Source organism: Ascaphus truei, chromosome 7 (assembly GCF_040206685.1).
Source record: "Ascaphus truei isolate aAscTru1 chromosome 7, aAscTru1.hap1, whole genome shotgun sequence".
Taxonomy (NCBI): domain Eukaryota; kingdom Metazoa; phylum Chordata; class Amphibia; order Anura; family Ascaphidae; genus Ascaphus; species Ascaphus truei.
The window spans coordinates 112,052,630-112,068,412 of record NC_134489.1 but is presented as its reverse complement, the minus strand read 5'-3'; positions in this window follow the sequence as shown (position 1 = coordinate 112,068,412).

The following is a 15,783-nucleotide window of genomic DNA, read 5'->3' as shown; positions in this document are numbered from 1 at the left end:
CTGTAGCCCCACATCTAAATCAGGGGCGCCGGCCAGTCTACCAGATGGAGTATCTGGCAGGATCTTCCTTGTTTGTAGGTGTGAGTTATAACACCTACAAACCACTTCAGCTTCATGCTTCTCCGCCCTCATGTAAACAGTTAGAGTGGCGGAGTCTTTTGATCAGGACTTGGTTCCTAGACTTTGGGTCGCCCCCTGACCATTTACATTCCTTAGTGTGCAGGAATCTTCGCGGGTTTTTGTCCCCGCTTTGAAATACACTATGATGGTTAATACACAAACATATTAAAATATCCGGTTCCGTTAGGTCCAGCGAGTCCAAACTCCCCAGACCTTAATGCTGGAACTGGGACACTATAGGGTCCAAGTTTCAGCCCACTGCGACCTTCAGAACCGGAGATATACAAATACGACATAAACCGTTTCTTATTTTATTACAAAATTCTCCGCTGTAAAATAAATCACAGTTTTTCACTAATTCCCCATTGAAAACAACGGGCTCCGCCGCCATAGGCTTTCAATGGTGAACCTCCGCCATTGGCGGCTATGGGAGTCTGCCGCCATAGACATTCAACGGGGCATGGCCGCCGTTGAAGCCTATGGGGCTTCTCCGCCATAGCCGGTCAATGGGAAACGGCCGCCATTGAAGTCTATGAGAAAAAACTCACAAACCTTTATGGTGGTCCATACTCCGTCGGGTTGGTCAGAGAGGGTCAGGAATGTTTCTGCGGTCCTGCCAGAACAGTGACTACAGGCACCCCAAACCATGGCCCTCTGGACCCTCCAGAACCGGAGATATGGGCTTATGATTTTCAGGGTTTCGAACTTAGCCGTTTTCTCATGCTGCTTCTGCTGCCGCCGCCGTTGTAACCGATGGCGCGACCTGCTCAGCCAGCATGACCCTTTCCGGGGGTCCTGGATTCTTGGACCCGGTGGTGGTCAAGTGAGGGGAGGCCTAGGAACTAGGGGCAAAAAGAATTTTATTTCTGGGTGCCTTAGAACCTAAGATTCCCACACCACTTGTCCTTGAACTTGATTAACAGTGATGAAAGCTCTTTTTCAGATATTGTATCCGCTTTGCGGTTTTGCGGTTTGGATGGCTGCCAACTCGTTCCTGGAAAGCGCCATCGAGGAATCTTCATTGAAGTCAATGAGCCCATTGACTTACAATGGGAAACCGCCGCTCTCGGACACCACCTGCTGGTCTTCGAGGGAAACAGGACCAAAACCGCTACCTCCGCCATTGAAATGAATGGAGCTTCAATGGCGGCCTATGGGACTCTGCAAAATGGTGCCTGAAAAGGCGGGAAAATTAAACAAAGGGCTATAATCACTATCCAACTATTAACCCTTGCCCTCCCGGATGGATCCCAGTGTGTGTGTGTGGTGTAGACACTTACATGATAATAAAACATGGGAACAGGGGAACATACATTTTCATGTCATAGCAAGGTGCAAACCACATTCCTGGACCGCAGCCCAGTTAACCACTTGCCACCCTGGTGAGGTCAGGGGGTGGCCATATGGGGTGCAACCCCTTTAATACCGGGCCAATCCCCCTCTCCCTCTACACCTCCCCTTCTTAATGGGTGACCTGTGGCCCACTGGCCCTAATGGGGAGTGGGACACTGCTGGCACCATTAATGAATTCAGTCTCAGAGGGATAGTCCTGACGTGAAAGTCCATCAGCATTGCTATTTTCACTACCCTTTTTGTGCTGAATGGTGAACTCAAATTCTTGCAAGGCCAAGCTCAACCTTAGCAACTTGGCATTCTCTCCTGATACCCTCTACAGCCAATTCAGGGGGTTGTGGTCTGTGAGGACCGTGAAAGCCCTCCCATACACATAGGGCTGGAGCTTTTTGAGTGCCCACACAATGGCCAAGCACTCTTTCTCAATGGTGGCTGAGGTACACCACAGGGTGCTCTCTGCCGTCTTCCCCCACCTGGCTCAACACAGCCCCAATGCCATAGTCCGAGGCATCAGTCTTTATAAGAAAATGTTTGGTATAGTCCGGCAGCCAGTATGGGGGCCCAAGCAAGCGCAGTTTTCAGTGCCTGAAAAGCAGTTTCACAGGCAGGAGTCCAGGTAATAAGCACAGGCAGTTGCTTCTTAGTCAAATCAGTCAGGGGTTTGGCCACGGCGCTGTACTGTGGGACAAACTTCCTATAGTACCCTGCGGTGCCCAAAAATGCCATGACCTGTTTCTTGGTTTTTGGAACAGGCCACTCAACTATGGCTTCTACCTTAGCTGGCTCTGGTTTAAAGTGCCCTCCACCCACCCTGTGCCCTAAGTACACGACCTCTGCCATCCCTACCATACACTTAGTGGGTTTCAAGGTAAGCCCAGCCTCTCTGATCCTATCCAGCACCGCAGCTACATGTCCTATGTGGGAGTCCCAGGAATTACTAAAGACAGCAATGTCATCTAAGTAAGCCCTGGCATAGCTCTGTATCCCCTCCAGTAACCTATTGACCAGGCGTTGGAAGGTAGCCGGGGCATTCTTCATCCCAAATGGCATCACTAAAAACTCATAGAGGCCACTTGGAGTGATGAATGCTGACTTCTCCCTAGCCTCCAGGGTCAGTGGGATTTGCCAATAGCCTTTGCTCAAATCAATGGTGGTCAGATACTTTCCCCCCGCGAGTTCATCCAGTAACTCATCCATGCAGGGCATGAGGTAGGCATCTGACACCGTCCCAGCGTTGAGCAAGCGGTAGTCCACACAAAACCGGGTGGTCTTGTCCTTCTTAGGGACTAGAACTACCGGGCTTGCCCAAGGACTCTGGGACGGAGTAATTACCCCTAGGGTCAGCATCTCCTCTATCTCCCTTTCCATACTGGTCTTGACCTCTGCTGACACTCTATAAGCGTGCTTATGCAGAGGCTGCAGGTCCCCTGTGTGCACTGGGTGTTTGGTGAGATGTGTGGTCCCTGGCATGTCAGTGAAGAGGGCCCTAAACTTAGCTAGCATGTCCCTGGCTTCTACCTGCTGCCTGGCACTCAACTGTGCCCCTATCTCTACCTGCTCCACAGTGTTTCCCTGCCTAGCCTCCCCTAGGAGATCAGGCAGAGCATTGCTCGCCGGATCCTCCAGCAGTGGGCTACAAATGGCCATTACTGCTCCCATACTCGGTGCTCTGTATTCTTTCAGCATATTGACGTGATATGTCTTATGCCTCTCAGGCTCTACCTGTGCAACGTAGTGTACTCATTCACCTTACGGATAACCGGGTATGGTCCCGACCAGGCAGCCATCAACTTGTTCTCCCGAGTGGGTTTGAGAACAAGCACCTGCTGTCCTGGGATGAAATCCCTGCTACGGGCATTCCGGTCATACCATCGCTTCTGCTTGGTCTGAGCGGCCCTGAGGTGGTCCTGGGCCACCCCCATGAGCATCTCTAACCGGTCTCGGAGATCTACTACATACTGGATCACTGAAGCATCAGTAGCAGTAGCCTCCCCTTCCCATCCCTCACGGAATAGGTCCAGAGGTCCACGTACCCTGCGGCCATATAGTAGCTCGAAGGGGGAGAAGCCTGTAGATTCCTGCGGTACCTCTCGGTAGGCAAACAGCAGGTGCTGTAAATGAATCTCCCAGTCTTTCCCCTCAGCCTCTATAAAGGTCCGAAAATCTGCTTCAGGGTCCCGTTAAACCTCTCACATAATCCTCTCTGCAAAATGGTGCCTGAAAAGGCGGGAAAATTAAACAAAGGGCTATAATCACTATTCAACTATTAACCCTTGCCCTCCCGGATGGGTCCCAGTGTGTGTGTGTGGTGCAGACACTTACATGATAATAAAGCATGGGAACAGGGGAACATACATTTTCATGTCATAGCAAGGTGCAAACCACATTCCTGGACCGCAGCCCAGTTAACCCCTTGCCTCCCTGGTGAGGTCAGGGGGTGGCCATATGGGGTGCAACCCCTTTAATACCGGGCCAATCCCCCTCTCCCTCTACAAGCTTGCAACAGGCTTATCAGTTAGCCGTAAAGTCCTCTTCCCAGCTAAACGCTAACAATAAAAGACGATATGGTCATAAGGTTAGACATCGGGAGATTCGTCCTGGAGACGCTGTGCTTCTCCGCAACCTCGGAATCCACGGGTAACATAAATTGGCCGACCGTTGGCGAGATGGAGTGTTCGAAGTTGAGTCACAAATGCCGGGCCTCCCAGTCTACCGCATAAAAGACATGGATGGCCGGGTAAGGAATCATCTCCTGCCTATCCCACAAGTGGGGGATTATGACACAGAGATACCAGCTACACCTCTGGACGGTGAGCCAGCAAGATTGGGAGACACCGAAGAAACTATAAATGAGACCACTGTGGATTCTATGGACAACCATAGATGATCCTATGTAGGGACCCTCTCAAAGGGTACATCGAAGTCAGGGGGCACCTCCCGGAGGAGCTACGGGTAAAGGGCCCAGATGACAAACACCTACCCCGGTGGCTCCAATGAGCCAACCTTTGGACCCAAGAAGTCCCTGCATTGTACCACGAAGAGACTTTACAGAGACATTAGTACCCCCAATGGGAGAGGCTGAGCCTCAGGGCTATGATCATTACTCCCCAGAGGGAGTCAAAGAAGGGCCCCGCAGAAGCCAACAGACTAGGTACCCTCCAAACCGAGTAACCTACAATACAATTGGGACACCCCACTATGAGGCTCAGCAGTGGACTCGTAGTAAGATTAAGTCGGTCATAATTATGTTTACTGAAATGTATAACCAGATTTAAAGGCGATTAATGTGATAAGCTGTATCCCCGAAACGGCATCTTTATTATATAACGCCTTGTGTGGTTATATTATGTGTTACACTGTGCCCAAGTGGGATCGTTGGGATTTTCACCAGGGGGAGAGTATAACAGTGTCCCCCCCTGGGTCCCGCTTACCTCCCCTGCTGCGGGGGAGGTTGCTGAGCGGTGCACATGATCAGGGAGGCGATCGAATCGCCGGTGGCTCCCTTAGCAGGGCGCCACCATATTGAATGAGGTAGCGCATGCCCAGAGCAGGCTCCATAGGGACTACAGCCCCCAGGATGCACCGGGGCAACGGGACACATGGGCTGCAGCAGCCAATAGGGCACCAGTATTCCTTGCAGCAGAGAATGATACTTTACGCGCGCTAGAGACCACGCCACTCGGAGCTGGGGCGAGGAAGGGGTAGGGTGTGCATGTGCAGGGTGTCCGTGACCCATGCACTAGGCCAGAGACCCCTTAGGCCCAAGCTAGGCTCAGGCTCCCACATAGATTGTGGCTGTGCTAGGGACTTGCCCTTAGATAGTGACATTGCCCGCTTAGCACCCCAGTTCAGGGACATAGCCAGGACGGTGCTGCGGACTGGTGATCTGGTGGTCTGGGACCAGACCACCATATTAAGAGACTATCTGCAAAGGTGATACACTCCTCGCGGGAGGGCACCCCACATGGAGGCAGACGTCGTCACTGACAACCGCCGTCGCTGGATCCTATCCTTCAGTGTGGCATTACCGGGTGTCGGAGCACCGGGCAGGTACTACAAGTGCACCAACTAGAAACACGTTAGTCTTCCACATTTGGGCGGGAGTTGCTACTCGTGGACACCAGGGTGGTTGGGTGCCCTAGGGCCCCTCAGGACTTTGTGGGACTATATCGCCAGTTTGTGGACACAGGGTTGGTGGTTACTGGAGGGCACGGTCGTGCGTGACCGGGTGTGGGGATCTGTGTATATATATATATATGTTCAGTATTCTTTCGCATGCAGTGAAACTGTTAGACGTACCAGTGTGTGTTTTGTTGCATGGGGTTCCTGTAACAGGGTTATCCCACATAATAGGATCCCGAACAGGTGGAGGTGTTACCGAGTACCTGCTCAGGTACACCCCAGGCTCAGGCCTCCTGTGAGCCGCAGGTGAAGCAGCACATACGCCGTAGCCGCCATATCTCCCAGGGGGTGGGGGAAAGTGCGCTACATACAGTTGTTAGATTTTGTGAGGACCATGTAAGGCGGTGTAAGTACCGTGTCTGACAGAGGAGACCACCCAAGTCTTACGGGGGTCTTCCTTATTAAAATCAGGAAATAAAATGTTGGTAAGGGGGATAACCTCCTTTAGGCACCACAATAGCCAATGCTGCCTAGTCACTAAAAATATTCCATGATACCGAGCTGCACAATGTGGAATTGTTTTTACTTTCTCCCTGATAATAGTTCCTCCGACACTATACAAGTCAGTAACTGATGAAGAGATGTAGTTTGCCCAAATTTCTTACATAGGGGCATTCACATGTGTGTATGTGGCAGTATACTAGCCTTTGCATTAGTAGATCATCTGCTCTGTGTGACCTTGTACAAGTGACTTGTGGGCTTCAGATGCTCACAATTAGACTGTGAGCTCTTGGGGCCCCGGCTCAGCTGCCTGTGTGCTCTCCTTTTCTGGGTGGGGGCAGGTAACAGGGAGAGAGGTCAGTGTGACTGGATCAGGACTTTCCCAGGGAGGAGCCAGAGGCTGAAACTTCACAGGAAACGAAACAGAAAGTGAAAACTTTTATACACAAAGCGCCAGCTGCCCCCACTGCCGGTCACACCCAGCCCCTCGTACCCTGCCCACACTGCCTGTCACATACTGCACCTTATACCCTACACCCACTGCCTGTCACATACTGCACCTTATACCTTGCACAGAACCTCACACTCAGCTCACAGGCTCCCTCTGACTCACACACACACTCTGACTCACACTCATACGCTCCCTCAGTCTCACACTTACATGCTCCCTCAGTCTCACACTCACAGGCTCCCTCTGACTCACACACACACTGACTCACACTCATACGCTCCCTCAGTCTAACACTCACAGGCTCCCTCAGTCTCACACTCACAGGCTCCCTCTGACTCACACACACACTGACTCACACTCATACGCTCCCTCAGTCTCACACTCACAGGCTCCCTCAGTCTCACACTCACAGGCTCCCCCTGACTCACACTCACAGGCTCCCCCTGACTCACACTCACAGGCTCCCCCTGACTCACACTCAGGCTGCCCTCAGTATGGGGGACAGCAGCACATACCAGTTCCCTGTGGCCCTGCAGTGGGATTTGGGGCCCGAGAGACTGAAACAGCTGAAGAACAAGCTGCTCCTGTACTTCCAGAGCAAGAACAAGTCTAATGGAGGGGAGTGTGTCATCAGAGACATGGACTGCAGCCTGGGGTCCATCCTCATACACTTCAACCAGGAGACAGGTACAGCGGGGGGGGCACAGGGGAGGGGAGACTGGGGGGCACAGGGGAGGGGAGACTGGGGGGGCACAGGGGAGGGGAGACTGGGGGGCACAGGGGAGGGGAGTGTGTCATCAGAGACATGGACTGCAGCCTGGGGTCCATCCTCATACACTTCAACCAGGAGACAGGTACAGCGAGGGGGGCACAGGGGAGGGGAGACTGGGGGGCACAGGGGAGGGGAGACTGGGGGGCACAGGGGAGGGGAGACTGGGGGGCACAGGGGAGGGGAGTGTGTCATCAGAGACATGGACTGCAGCCTGGGGTCCATCCTCATACACTTCAACCAGGAGACAGGTACAGCGAGGGGGGCACAGGGGAGGGGAGACTGGGGGGCACAGGGGAGGGGAGACTGGGGGGCACAGGGGAGGGGAGACTGGGGGCACAGGGGAGGGGAGACTGGGGGGCACAGGGGAGGGGAGTGTGTCATCAGAGACATGGACTGCAGCCTGGGATCCATCCTCATACACTTCAACCAGGAGACAGGTACAGCGAGGGGGGGAGCACAGGGGAGGGGAGACTGGGGGGGCACAGGGGAGGGGAGACTGGGGGGCACAGGGGAGGGGAGTGTGTCATCAGAGACATGGACTGCAGCCTGGGGTCCATCCTCATACACTTCAACCAGGAGACAGGTACAGCGGGGGGGGGCACAGGGGAGGGGAGACTGGGGGGCACAGGGGAGGGGAGACTGGGGGCACAGGGGAGGGGAGACTGGGGGGCACAGGGGAGGGGAGTGTGTCATCAGAGACATGGACTGCAGCCTGGGATCCATCCTCATACACTTCAACCAGGAGACAGGTACAGCGAGGGGGGGAGCACAGGGGAGGGGAGACTGGGGGGGCACAGGGGAGGGGAGACTGGGGGGCACAGGGGAGGGGAGACTGGGGGGCACAGGGGAGGGGAGTGTGTCATCAGAGACATGGACTGCAGCCTGGGGTCCATCCTCATACACTTCAACCAGGAGACAGGTACAGCGAGGGGGGCACAGGGGAGGGGAGACTGGGGGGCACAGGGGAGGGGAGACTGGGGGGCACAGGGGAGGGGAGACTGGGGGGCACAGGGGAGGGGAGACTGGGGGGCACAGGGGAGGGGAGTGTGTCATCAGAGACATGGACTGCAGCCTGGGGTCCATCCTCATACACTTCAACCAGGAGACAGGTACAGCGAGGGGGGCACAGGGGAGGGGAGACTGGGGGGCACAGGGGAGGGGAGACTGGGGGGCACAGGGGAGGGGAGACTGGGGGCACAGGGGAGGGGAGACTGGGGGGCACAGGGGAGGGGAGTGTGTCATCAGAGACATGGACTGCAGCCTGGGATCCATCCTCATACACTTCAACCAGGAGACAGGTACAGCGAGGGGGGGAGCACAGGGGAGGGGAGACTGGGGGGGCACAGGGGAGGGGAGACTGGGGGGCACAGGGGAGGGGAGTGTGTCATCAGAGACATGGACTGCAGCCTGGGGTCCATCCTCATACACTTCAACCAGGAGACAGGTACAGTGAGGGGGGCACAGGGGAGGGGAGACTGGGGGGCACAGGGGAGGGGAGACTGGGGGGCACAGGGGAGGGGAGTGTGTCATCAGAGACATGGACTGCAGCCTGGGGTCCATCCTCATACACTTCAACCAGGAGACAGGTACAGCGAGGGGGGGGGGGGCACAGGGGAGAGGAGACTGGGGGGCACAGGGGAGGGGAGACTGGGGGCACAGGGGAGGGGAGACTGGGGGGCACAGGGGAGGGGAGACTGGGGGGCACAGGGAAGGGGAGTGTGTAATCAGAGACATGGACTGCAGCCTGGGGTCCATCCTCATACACTTCAACCAGGAGACAGGTACGGGGAGGGGAGAGGAGACTGGTGGGGGGGGAGAGGAGACTGGTGGGGGGGAGGGGGGAGAAGGGGAGGGAGGGAGAGGGGGGAGGGTAGACACGGGGGAGGGGAGACACGAGGGGAGGGGAGAGGAGACACGGAGGGGAGAGGAGACACGGGGGGAGAGGAGACGGGGGGAGGGGAGAGAAGACACGGGGGGAGGGGAGAGGAGACACGGAGGGGAGAGGAGACACGGAGGGGAGAGGAGACACGGGGGGAGAGGAGACACGGGGGGAGAGGAGACACGAGTGGGGGGAGGGGAGAGGAGACACGGGGGGAGGGGAGAGGAGACACGGGGGGGAGAGGAGAGGAGACACGGAGGGGAGAGGAGACACGGGGGGAGGGGAGAGGAGACACGGGGGGAGGGGAGAGGAGACACGGGGGGAGGGGAGAGGAGACACGGGGGGGAGGGGAGAGGAGACACGGAGGGGAGAGGAGACAGAGGGGGGGAGGGGAGAGGAGACGGGGGGGGAGAGGAGACGGGGGGGAGAGGAGACGGGGGGGGGGGGAGAGGAGACGGGGGGGGGGAGGAGACGGGGGGGAGAGGGCGGGGAGAGGAGACGGGGGGGTAGAGGAGACGGGGGGGTAGAGGAGACGGGGAGGGTAGACACGGGGGAGGGGAGACACGGGGGGAGGGGAGAGGAGACACAGAGGGGAGAGGAGACACAGAGGGGAGAGGAGACACAGAGGGGAGAGGAGACACGGGGGGAGAGGAGACGGGGGGGGAGGGGAGAGGAGACACGGGGGAGAGGAGACGGGGGGGAGGGAGAGGAGACACGGGGGGAGGGGAGAGGAGACACGGAGGGGAGAGGAGACGGGGGGGAGGGGAGAGGAGACACGGGGGGGAGAGGGCAGAGGAGACACGGGGGGGAGAGGGGAGAGGAGACACGGGGGGGAGGGGAGAGGAGACACGGGGGGGAGGGGAGAGGAGACACGGGGGGGAGGGGAGAGGAGACACGGGGAGGGGAGAGGAGACACGGGTGGAGGGGAGAGGAGACACGGGGGGAGGGGAGAGGAGACACGGGGGGGAGGGGAGAGGAGACACGGAGGGGAGAGGAGACACGGGGGGAGAGGAGACGCGGGGAGGGGAGAGAAGAAGACACGGGGGGGAGGGGAGAGGAGACACGGAGGGGAGAGGAGACACGGGGGGGAGAGGAGACACGAGTGGGGGGAGGGGAGAGGAGACACGGGGGGGAGGGGAGAGGAGACACGGGGGGGAGAGGAGAGGAGACACGGAGGGGAGAGGAGACACGGGGGGAGGGGAGAGGAGACACGGGGGGAGGGGAGAGGAGACACGGGGGGAGGGGAGAGGAGACACGGGGGGGAGGGGAGAGGAGACACGGGGGGGGAGGGGAGAGGAGACACAGGGGGGGAGGGGAGAGGAGACACGGGGGGGAGGGGAGAGGAGACACGGGGGGGAGGGGAGAGGAGACACGGGGGGGAGGGGAGAGGAGACACGGGGGGAGGGGAGAGGACGAGGGGGGACGGGGGGAGGGGAGAGGAGACACGGGGGGGAGGGAGAGGAGACACGGGGGGAGGGGAGAGGAGACACGGGGGAGGGGAGAGGAGACGGGGGGGGAGAGGAGACGGGGGGGAGAGGAGACGGGAGGGGAGAGGAGACGGGGGAGAGGAGACGGGGGGGGTAGAGGAGACGGGGGAGGGTAGACACGGGGGAGGGGAGACACGGGGGGAGGGGAGAGGAGACACGGGGGGAGGGGAGAGGAGACACGGGGGGAGGGGAGAGGAGACGGGGGGGGGGAGAGGAGACGGGGGGGGAGAGGAGACGGGAGGGGAGAGGAGACGGGGGAGAGGAGACGGGGGGGGTAGAGGAGACGGGGGAGGGTAGACACGGGGGAGGGGAGACACGGGGGGAGGGGAGAGGAGACACGGGGGGAGGGGAGAGGAGACACAGAGGGGAGAGGAGACACGGGGGGAGAGGAGACACGGGGGGAGAGGAGACGGGGGGGAGGGGAGAGGAGACACGGGGGAGGGGAGAGGAGACACGGGGGAGGGGAGAGGAGACACGGGGGAGGGGGAGAGGAGACGGAGGGGAGAGGAGACGGGGGGGGAGGGGAGAGGAGACACGGGGGGGAGAGGGGAGAGGAGACACGGGAGGGGAGAGGAGACACGGGGGAAGGGAGAGGAGACACGGGGGGAGGGGAGAGGAGACACGGGGGGGAGGGGAGAGGAGACACGGGGGGAGGGGAGAGGAGACACGGGGGGAGGGGAGAGGAGACACGGGGGGGGAGGGGAGAGGAGACACGGAGGGGGGGAGGGGAGAGGAGACACGGGGGGGGGGAGGGGAGAGGAGACACGGGGGGGAGGGGAGAGGAGACACGGAGGGGAGAGGAGACAGAGGGGGGAGGGGAGAGGAGACAGAGGGGGGAGGGGGAGAGGAGACACGGGGGGGAGAGGAGAGGAGACACGGAGGGGAGAGGAGACACGGGGGGGAGAGGAGACACGGGGGGGAGGGGAGAGGAGACACGGGGGGGGAGGGGAGAGGAGACACGGGGGGAGGGGAGAGGAGACACGGGGGGAGGGGAGAGGAGACACGGAGGGGAGAGGAGACAGAGGGGGGGAGGGGAGAGGAGACGAGACAGAGGGGGGGAGGGGAGAGGAGACAGAGGGGGGGAGGGGAGAGGAAACAGAGGGGGGGAGGGAAAGAGGAGACAGAGGGGGGGAGGGGAGAGGAGACAGAGGGGGGAGGGGGAGAGGAGACGGGGGGGGAGAGGAGACGGGGGGGGAGAGGAGACGGGGGGGGGAGAGGAGACGGGGGGGGTAGAGGAGACGGGGGAGGGTAGACACGGGGGAGGGGAGACACAGGGGGAGGGGAGAGGAGACACGGGGGGAGGGGGAGAGGAGACACGGAGGGGAGAGGAGACACGGGGGGAGAGGAGACGGGGGGGAGGGGAGAGGAGACACGGGGGGAGGGGAGAGGAGACACGGGGGGAGGGGAGAGGAGACACGGGGGGAGGGGAGAGGAGACACGGGGGGAGGGGAGAGGAGACACGGGGGGAGGGGAGAGGAGACACGGGGGGGGAGAGGAGACACGGGGGGGAGGGGGAGAGGAGACACGGAGGGGAGAGGAGACACGGGGGGGAGAGGAGACGGGGGGGGAGGGGAGAGGAGACACGGGGGGGAGGGGAGAGGAGACACGGGGGGAGGGGAGAGGAGACACGGGGGGGAGGGGAGAGGAGACACGGGGGGAGGGGAGAGGAGACACGGGGGGAGGGGAGAGGAGACACGGGGGGGAGGGGGGAGGAGACACGGGGGGGAGGGGGGAGGAGACACGGGGGGGAGGGGAGAGGAGACACGGGGGGAGGGGAGAGGAGACACGGGGGAGGGGAGAGGAGACACGGGGGGAGGGGAGAGGAGACACGGGGGGGAGGGGAGAGGAGACACGGGGGGGAGGGGGGAGGAGACACGGGGGGAGGGGAGAGGAGACACGGGGGGGAGGGGAGAGGAGACACGGGGGAGGGGAGAGGAGACACGGGGGGAGGGGAGAGGAGACACGGGGGGGAGGGGAGAGGAGACACGGGGGAGGGGAGAGGAGACACGGGGGGAGGGGAGAGGAGACACGGGGGGGAGGGGAGAGGAGACACGGGGGGAGGGGAGAGGAGACACGGAGGGGAGAGGAGACAGAGGGGGGGAGGGGACAGGAGACGGGGGGGAGGAGACAGGGGGAGGGGGGAGGGGAGGGAGGGAAGGGGGGAGGGAAGGGGAGAGGGGGGGGGAGGGGAGAGGGGGGGGGAGAAGGGGAGAGGGGGGAGAGAAGGGGGAGGGGAGAGGGGGGAGAGAGGGGAGGGAGAGGGGGAGAGGGAGGGAGGGGAGAGGAGAGGGGGAGGGGAGAGGAGACGGGAGGGGAGGGGAGACGGGGGGAGGGGAGAGGAGACGGGAGGGGAGGGGGGAGGGAGAGGAGACGGGGGGAGGGGAGGGGAGAGGAGACGGGAGGGGAGGGGAGACGGGGGGAGGGGAGAGGAGACGGGGGGAGGGGAGGGGAGAGGAGACGGGAGGGGAGAGGAGACGGGGGGGGAGAGGAGACGGGGAGGGGAGGGGAGAGGAGATGGGGGGGAGAGGAGACGGGGGGGAGAGGAGAGGAGATGGGGGGGGGGAGGAGACGGGGAGAGGAGACGGGGGGAGGGGAGAGGAGATGGGGGAGAGGGGGGAGGAGACGGGGGGGAGAGGAGACGGGGGGGAGAGGAGACGGGAGGGGAGGGGAGAGGAGATGGGGGGGAGAGGAGACGGGGGGGAGAGGAGAGGAGATGGGGGGGGGGAGGAGACGGGGAGAGGAGACGGGGGGAGGGGAGAGGAGATGGGGGAGAGGGGGGAGGAGACACGGGGGGGAGAGGAGACGGGGGGGAGAGGAGAGGAGATGGGGGGGGGGGAGGAGACGGGGAGAGTAGGGTAGACACGGGGGAGGGGAGACACAGGGGGAGGGGAGAGGAGACACGGGGGGAGGGGAGAGGAGACACGGAGGGGAGAGGAGACACGGGGGGAGAGGAGACGGGGGGGGAGGGGAGAGGAGACACGGGGGGAGGGGAGAGGAGACACGGGGGGAGGGGAGAGGAGACACGGGGGGGAGGGGAGAGGAGACACGGGGGGAGGGGAGAGGAGACACGGGGGGAGGGGAGAGGAGACACGGGGGAGGGGAGAGGAGACACGGGGGGAGGGGAGAGGAGACACGGGGGGAGGGGAGAGGAGACACGGGGGGGAGAGGAGACACGGGGGGGGAGGGGAGAGGAGACACGGAGGGGAGAGGAGACACGGGGGGGAGAGGAGACGGGGGGGAGGGGAGAGGAGACACGGGGGGGAGGGGAGAGGAGACACGGGGGGAGGGGAGAGGAGACACGGGGGGGAGGGGAGAGGAGACACGGGGGGGAGGGGAGAGGAGACACGGGGGGGAGGGGAGAGGAGACACGGGGGGAGGGGGGAGGAGACACGGGGGGGAGGGGGGAGGAGACACGGGGGGAGGGGGAGAGGAGACACGGGGGGGAGGGGAGAGGAGACACGGGGGGAGGGGAGAGGAGACACGGGGGGGAGGGGAGAGGAGACACGGGGGGGAGGGGAGAGGAGACACGGGGGGGAGGGGAGAGGAGACACGGGGGAGGGGAGAGGAGACACGGGGGGAGAGGGAGAGAGACACGGGGGGGAGGGGAGAGGAGACACGGGGGGAGGGGAGAGGAGACACGGAGGGGAGAGGAGACAGAGGGGGGGAGGGGACAGGAGACGGGGGGGAGGGGGAGAGGAGACGGGGGGGAGGGGGGAGGGGAGGGAGGGAGGGAAGGGGGGAGGGAAGGGGAGAGGGGGGGGAGGGGAGAGGAGGGGGAGAGGGGGGGGAGAAGGGGAGAGGGGGGAGAGAAGGGGGGAGGGGAGAGGGGGGGGGAGGGGAGAAGGGGGGAGAGGAGGGAGAGGAGAGGGGGAGGGGGAGAGGAGACGGGAGGGGAGACGGGGGGAGGGGAGAGGAGACGGGAGGGGAGGGGAGACGGGGGGAGGGGAGAGGAGACGGGGGGAGGGGAGAGGAGACGGGAGGGGAGGGAGAGGAGACGGGGGGGGAGAGGAGACGGGAGGGGAGGGGAGAGGAGATGGGGGGGAGAGGAGACGGGGGGGAGAGGAGAGGAGATGGGGGGGGGGAGGAGACGGGGAGAGGAGACGGGGGGAGGGAGAGGAGATGGGGGAGAGGGGGGAGGAGACGGGGGGGAGAGGAGACGGGGGGGAGAGGAGACGGGGAGGGGAGGAGAGGGGGAGAGGGACGGGGGGAGAGGAGAGGAGATGGGGGGGGGGAGGAGACGGGGAGAGGAGACGGGGGGAGGGGAAGGAGATGGGGGAGAGGGGGGAGGAGACACGGGGGGGAGAGGAGACGGGGGGGAGAGGAGAGGAGACGGGGGGGGGAGGAGACGGGGAGGAGGACGGGGGGAGGGGAGAGGAGATGGGGGAGAGGGGGGAGGAGACACGGGGGGGAGAGAGACGGGGGGAGAGGAGACGGGGGGAGAGGAGATGGGGGGAGGGGAGAGGAGACACGGGGGGGGGAGAGGAGACACGGGGGGGAGAGGGGAGAGGAGACACGGGGGGGAGAGGAGATGGAGGGGGGAGGGAGAGGAGACGGAGGGGGGGAGGGGAGAGGAGACGGAGGGGGGAGGGAGAGGAGACGGAGGGGGGGAGGGGAGACGGAGGGGGGGGAGAGGAGACGGAGGGGGGAGGGAGAGGAGACGGGGAGAGGGGAGAGGAGATGAGGGGGGAGGGGAGAGGAGACGGGGGGAGAGGAGACGGGGGAGGGGGGGAGGAGACGGGGGGGGAGAGGAGGGGAGAGGGAGAGGAGACGGGGGAGGGGGAGGAGACGGGAGGGGAGGGGGAGGAGACGGGGGGAGAGGAGACGGGGGGAGGGGGGAGGAGACGGGAGAGGAGGAGGGGGGAGGAGAGGGGAGGAGGAGAGCGGGAGGGGGGAGGAGACGGCGGGAGGGGGGGAGGAGACGGCGGGAGGGGGGGAGGAGACGGGCGGGAGGGGGGAGGAGACGGGGGGGAGGAGACGGCGGGGAGGGGGGGAGGAGACGGGGGAGGGGGAGGAGACGGGTGGAGGAGACGGGGAGGGGGAGGAGATGGGGAGGGGGTAGGAGATGGGGGAGGGGGACGAGGGAGGACGAGGGGGGAGG